Source organism: Grammomys surdaster, unplaced genomic scaffold (assembly GCF_004785775.1).
Source record: "Grammomys surdaster isolate TR1022 unplaced genomic scaffold, NIH_TR_1.0 227, whole genome shotgun sequence".
In the NCBI taxonomy this organism is placed as follows: domain Eukaryota; kingdom Metazoa; phylum Chordata; class Mammalia; order Rodentia; family Muridae; genus Grammomys; species Grammomys surdaster.
In genome coordinates, this window is record NW_021604672.1 from 114,897 (window position 1) to 122,000 (window position 7,104).

Below are 7,104 nucleotides of genomic sequence, written 5' to 3' on the forward strand. Positions count from 1 at the left end.
ACCATTAGTAGTAGCTCTCCTTGAAAGACCTGATGAAATTCAGCTGTAAGTTCATTTACCTTTTGTCTTTGTTGTTATTTTTACTGTTAGGAGACTATTATTGCTTTAGTTTAATTGCTCATTATAGATATTTTTAAGTTGTCACTATCATCTTAGCTTAATTTTTGTATATTATAGGTGTCTCGAGGTTTATCCATTTCTTCTAGATTGTCTACTTATTTGGAATTTGATATCTTTTACTTTAAATGATGCTGTGATAAAATACCTGGCCAAAACCAACTTATGGGGCTAAGCATTTATTTTGACTCACAGTTTGAGGGAACAGGCCATTACCATGTACAAGTCACAGCAGCAGGAGTTTGAAGCAAATGGTCAAAGTGTATCCACAAAGAAGAACAATGAATTCTGTACTCAGCTCATTTTTTCCGTTTAGACAGTCCAGGACCCCAGCCTAGGGAATGATGCTGCCACAGTGGGCATGTCTTCCCACTTCACTTCACTTAATCAAGACAACCCCTCACAGCCGTGAGCAGAGGCCTTTCTCCTAGGAGATTCTATATCTCATCAAGTTGACAGTAGAAATAACTGCCACAGCATCTGTTGTAATTGTCCCCTTTCATCTCTAATTTTATTTTCTTGAATCTTCTTTCTTTTGGTTCATTTGCCTAAATGTTAGACTCTAATTGTTTCTCAATATTGTTTCTTTTCAAAGAACCAATTCTTCATTGACCTTTTGTATTATTCTTTTTGTGTCCATATTACTAATTTCTGCTTTGATTGTCATGATTTCTTTCTTTATGCTGATTTTGAGTTTTTCTTGTCCTTTGTCTTGGGATACTGAGGTACATCAAGTTATTACTTCAATATCTCCCTGAATTTTTAAAACATGTAACATTTATAGCTATAAACTTTCATAACTGTCTTAGCTGTATCTAAAGGTTCTGAATTTTGTGATTCCACTTTCTTTTGAATCTAGGAATTATAAAAAATTTCTTCCCTGTTTCAGCTGTGGTCTACTAGCCATTAAATAGTGTTTTATACAACCTTCATGGATTTGTATAGTTTCTGCATTATATTTTCCTATTGAATACACTATGATCTGATAAGATATAAAAATTATTTTGATTCTTTTGTATTTGTTATTTCTTAATGCATGGTCTAGAATGTGATCTATTTTAGATGAAACTCCATGGGTCGCTGAGAAGAATGTGTATTTTGCAGCTGCTGGGTAGAATCATCTGTACACATATGTCCCTTAAGTCTGTTTGATCTCTGGTGAGGTTTAACTTCAAAGTTTCATTGTTACATGTTAGTCTGGGTGATTTATCTCTAGAGATAGTGGGATGTCTGTCTTGGTTACTGTTCTATTGCTGTGAAGAGACAGGGTGATTAAGGCAAGTTATAAAATAAGGCATTTAATTGAAGGCTTGCTGACGGTCTCAGAGGGTTAGTCTATGATCATCATGGCAGGGAGCATGGTAGGCAGGTAGTCATGGTGCTGGAGCAGCAGCTGAGAGCTTACATGTGATCCACAAGCAGGAGGCAAAGAGAGAGACTGGGCCTGATGGGGGCTTTTGAAATCTTAACACCTTTCTCTAGTGACTTACCTCTTCCAACAAAGCCATACCTCCTAGTCCTTTCTAAACAGCCCACTGGAAGCAAACATTCAAATATATGCGCTTAGGTGGGACATTCTAATTCACACCAGCACATCCCACCCCCTGGGACCCTTAGACTTGTAGCCATATCATAATGCAAATGTGTACAGTCCAATATCCAAGGTTCCCAGTCTCTAAAAGTCTCAGGACAGTTTAAAAGTCCAGAGTCTCTTCTAAGACCCAAGACAAACAAGAAATTAAGTAATCAAGAAATTATATATTTTTCTTCTTCTTTTTAGTTTTCTATTGATTCTTTGTGGATTTCATATCATGCACCTCAGTCCTGCACATCTCCCCATCTCCTCATATCATATCTTGCAACCTCCCCCCAAAATAAAAACCATACACACACATGTACACGCACCCCAAACCGCCCAAAGTACAGAAACATTTCATCGTGGAAGCTGTAGTACGTCACAGTATGTCCTACAGTATGTCCCTCTGTCCACGTCTTCACTTGCATATGTTCATTGCAATGAGTCATTGTTCTGGTTTGAGGTCTGACTTCTGTGATAGCAGCAATATTGGATCCTCACTGGGACTCCTCCTAGTTATCCTGTTGTTGCACTGTGTCATGGAGATCCCGAAGCTTTGGTTCAGCAGGACTGTTCCTTCCATGTGTCCCAACTATTTGCAGATGATATAGATTTTGAGGTGGACCAACTCTGAGCCCTGGATCTGGGCCTGGATGGTAGCTGAGCTGATCGGTGGGCTGGCTGTCCCTTATCATCAGGTGATCTTTCCATCATGGCTCCCATTAGGCCATTCAACATCAGGAGGCAGGGTCAGCTTTCCTGTTCTTTCCTGTTCTCATGCCCTTGGGCTGGCTCATTTACACTCACACCTCCAGAGCCAGCCTCACTGTGCTGCCTGGTCAAGGCATAGAGGCTCTCCCAAATACTGCAGGTGGTGCTGGGAGAGGAAGGGTATCACTGCACACTCAAGCTGCCCCATGGCAGACAAGTGGTGGGGCCAGTTCTCTCGCTCTAACCCTTGGGGCCAACTCACCTGCACTTCTACCACTAGGATCAGTCAGGTGAGGTGCAGAGCCTACTTTCCTGAGAGTTCCAGCTGGTGAGGAGCAGGGAGAGCTCTCCCACACTCAAGACCCCGTGGGCAGCTCTCCTAACTGCAGGAGGTAGTGTGCCCATGTCATGTCATGGTAGACAAGCGGTGGCATCAGCAGCAGCGGCAGCCCTTGGGCTGGTTCGCTCTCACCCCCACCATCAGGATCAGCTCCACTGTACTGCTTAGATGAGGCATCAGCCTGCTCTCCTGAGTGCTGCCACCTATGAGTGGTGGGGTCAACTCTCCAGAATGCTGCAGCCGGTGAGGAGCAGGGCCAGTTCTGCACAGCCCCATGGACATCCATTTAATCCCTGGTGGCTGCCTCAACTACGGATGTCCCCATGTTGTGTAATGGTAATATGAGCCACTGACTTCAACATTAATCTCTGTGGCTTCATAGCCACAGACTCAAACATGGCCTTTGGTGGCAGCCCAGGTTGGGACTTCACCATGGCCCCAGGTGGCAGGGCTGGACACTCACACCAGTCTCCTCCTCTCCACCCTCAAGTTCCATCTCTCTTCATACCCAAGCTGCTCCACTTTTCTTCTCCCATCTGTCCACCACATGTTCATACACTGTGGTGGCTCCTGCTACAGGCTGGCCTCATGGCTAGCAGAACCGTGGGTCCTCCATCAGCGCTTCATGGCTTTGCCAGCCAGTGCTGTGTGTTAGATGGCAGATCTGTGGGTAACATGGTGATCTGATGGCTTATGTCTGTCTTCTTCCTCTGCACTGCACTGCCTGGATTTGACTTGACTTAATTTTTATGAGTCCTCAGCATAAAACAGCTTTGGCCACCAAGCCAGGCATCAAGTTAGGATGAACCAAGGACTGTCATCTGTTCTGCCCCTGACTGATGTATGAACAACACCACCAACAAAGTGTCTCTTTGCCCATTGACAGTGGGGAATTACACATTTTTAACATACAGTGGCACAGAATACATTGCAATTCCAAAATGGAGGAAAAGGGCATAGTAGGGAAATACTTGACCAAAACCCAGCAGGGAAACTCCCTGTGACTCTCAAAAGAATATAGATTCCCAAAGCAACAGAGACCTTTTAGTTCTTTTATTGTGTGTTGCATTTGTGTATCTATTGGACTGGGCCTCTCTTGTAATTTTATTTGGAGATCATCTTAGCGAGCATCCCATTCTGACAACTCAGTGTCTGATCTTTTCAGAGAGGGGGAAAGCAAACCGATGGGACAGTAGCAACGCTAAACCAAGCATGGCATAGGAATACGTTTAAATGTTGTTAAGAATAACCAGCACATCGCCAATGGCCATAAAACAGAAAATGTCAAAACTAGTGCAGTCAAAAATTATCTAGGGTACAAGTGAAAGATTAAAAGTAAAACACAGCAAGGGTCCAGAACGGAATGGCAAACAAGGAGAGTAAGAGAAGGAAACAGAAGAAAAAGAATAAAAAATAGCGTCATGAGAGGGAGAAAAGAAGAAAAGTTGGCAAAAAAATTAATAATGAAAAACATGTATTAGAAAAATATAAGGGGGGAGAGGAACATGGAGGCAGATGTTCGAGTGTCTCTGTCAGTCAAAGATAGCTGGTATATCTAGGTTGGGTTTTGGGTTATACTTCTAATTGTATGGGCATCTTGTTACTGAGCATTACCAAACTTATAAAGCCTTTGATTAACATTTTTAAAAAAGTTACTAATAAAAATAAAATAAAAAACATAACAAAAAAAGAAAAATATAAGAACAACAAAAAATAAAAACATTAAAAACCTAAGGTCAAAATACTACCCAAAGTTTAGTGTATTCATCACTTTTCTCACTGATGCAATGAAACGCCTGACAGACATTTTAAGAAGGAAGGACTTACTGTGGCTCACTGCCTAGGGTACAGTCCATCACAGCAGAGACGTCAGACAGTGAGAAACTGTCTTTTCACAGTGTGAAGTGTGCCTCTTCACAGTCACAAAACCGAGAGAAACGCATGCTGGTGTCCAGCTAGCTTTCTCCAGTTTATGCAGTCCAGGGCCTCATCTCATAGGCTGCTACCTCCCACATGGGGGTGGGATATCTCACCTCAATTAACGGAATCTCGATAATCCCTCAGAGGTAGGTTCCTTTGGAATCTTATCATTTCAGTGATTCTAGATCCTGTCAAGATGACAATTGATATTAGTCATCAAAACTTCTCCTCTTGAGTCGGGGGTTGGGGGTGGTGGCAGTGCACACCTTTAATCTAGCACTGGGAAGTAGAGGCAGACAGATCTCTTAGTTTAAGGCCAACCTGGTCTACAGAGTGAGCTCCAGAATCACCAGGGTCACATAGAGGGACCCTGTCTCAAAACAAAAGCAGGGATAACCCCCCTCCCTTTGCCAACTTGACATTCAAACACTGCTCTTTAGCTATGGCCTTCCACTTCATCTCCCTATAAGATCACGGCCATCTCCTAATGCAAAAACCTGCCGAGTTAAACGTGAGTAGATTTAAGGCCCCATTGTCTTAAAAGTTGAAACACTAGCCAGCAGTGAAAGTGCAGAGTGAGTCTTTTCTGAGATAAGAGACTCTCAACTGTGAGTTCATATCAATCAAAACAAGTTACACATTTCCAGAATACAATGGCACAGAGTAACTGCTCCATTTCAGAAGACAAGACTGGAGCAGAGCAAAGGAAGGCTGGACCAAAGCAAGACTGAGACCCAGGAAACTCTAGGAAAACAATAAATCCTGTAATCTGGCATCCAGAGCTTAGGATGAATCATCTGGGATCTAGCAGGCTTAGATAAGCCTGTCCTTCCAGCTCTGATGCCTCCGACACATACAGTCTGTCCTTGGACACTTACAATCTGTCCTTGAAGCTGGCTCCACTTTGTGTCTGCAGCTTCCCTCAGTGGACATCTCATGGTCCTTGCATTTCCAACACTCTAGGGTCTCCATTGTGACTTAGACGACTTCATGAAGTGACTCCCAGAGCCTTCTTGCTCTTAGAACGTCCTTAGCCTAATAAATTAGTTCATCATTCCTGTATCCAGCCTTACTCAAGGTCTCAGGACATGGGTGGTTGCACCCAGATTATTTTCCCCTAATGCACAAATGTTCTCTGGCATGTTCCTGGGACAGCCCTTCATCTCTGAAACCTACCCGGCTGGGCTTCACAGTCAATGTTTGTCATGCTGTGGTTCTCTAAGCCCTTACTAGAAGATCTCATTAAGTTCCACTTGCAGCACTCTCTGGCTTTTAATGGCCCCCAAATTCTAGTCTCTTTCACATTTCTCCTACTAACCAGTCCCAAAGTCCTATGAACCACACAGTTGGGTCTATCACAGTAACAGCTGTTAGTGGTAATTTTCTGTATTCTTTACTTTTCTAGTTGGTGTCACAAGATGCCCAACAAAAGCAAGTTAAGAAGGAAGGGCTGGCTCATTCTGGTTTAGTTTGAGGGTACAGTCCTTCACAGCAGGACAGTCATAGTGGCAAGAACGTGGTTAACCATGTTTTACCCACAGTCATTAAGCAGACAGGAGGGACACTGGTCCTCAGCTAGCTCTTTCTTTTTCGTGCAGTCTGGGGCCCCAGCCCATTCAATAATGCTGGTTCTGTGTTTTGCTGCCAGGGTATCTATCTTAAAAATTGGTTCCTTTTCGATATGGTGTCTGGTCACAACTCCCTCTAAGGCATGGCAAGAGACAACATGAATCTCCTTTTCCCCAACAACCCTTCATACCTGTTAGAGTTACTGCCTCACTAAAACCACCAACCCAAGACTCCCAACTGCCTTCGAGGCTTTGAGAATTGTGGACTTGTGGCAGAGAGAGGAGGAAGAAGAACATTTGATTCCACTTTTTAAAGAGAGAAGATAGGGCCATTTTCAGTTTGTTTGTTTGTTTGTTTGTTTGAGACGGGGTTTCTCTGTGTAATAGCCCTGGCTGTCCTGAAACTCATTCTGTAGACCAGGCTGGTCTCAAACTCACAGAGATCCACCTGCATCTACCTCTCAAGTGCTAGAATTAAATGTGTGAACCACCACTCTTGGCCCAGCTTTTTAAAAATTTATTTTATTTTTAATTGTGTGTGTGTGTGAATGTACACATGTGTACCAGTGGCTGTGGAGGCCAGAGGGGTTAGGTTCCCCAGGAACTAGAGTCAGAGGTGGTTGTGTCTGCAAGGAGTGTGTGCTGGGAATTGAACCTGGGTCCTCTACAATAGCAGTATGTACTGTTAGCCATTGATCCATTTCTCCAGTAACATTTTTAAAAACTATAAATATTAGAAACTTAGATTCTACAGCTCTGGGGATTAGGAAGTTTAAGATCGGGCCGTTTGGTGTTTGGAAAGAGTTTGTTTTGTTTTTTTCAAGAACATTTTTATTTGTCCTTTGACAGTTCATATATACAGTGCATCTTGA

At 43.1% G+C, this 7,104-nt stretch overlaps 1 non-coding gene across 1 annotated transcript; it reads right to left on the bottom strand.

The window, feature by feature from the left end:
* Positions 1 to 3,491: 3,491 nt before the first annotated feature.
* Positions 3,492 to 3,635, bottom strand: LOC114626106. Its single transcript, XR_003712180.1, has one exon. It is a non-coding gene; the product is annotated as a small nucleolar RNA SNORA48 (small nucleolar RNA).
* Between the last annotated feature and the right edge of the window lie 3,469 nt (positions 3,636 to 7,104).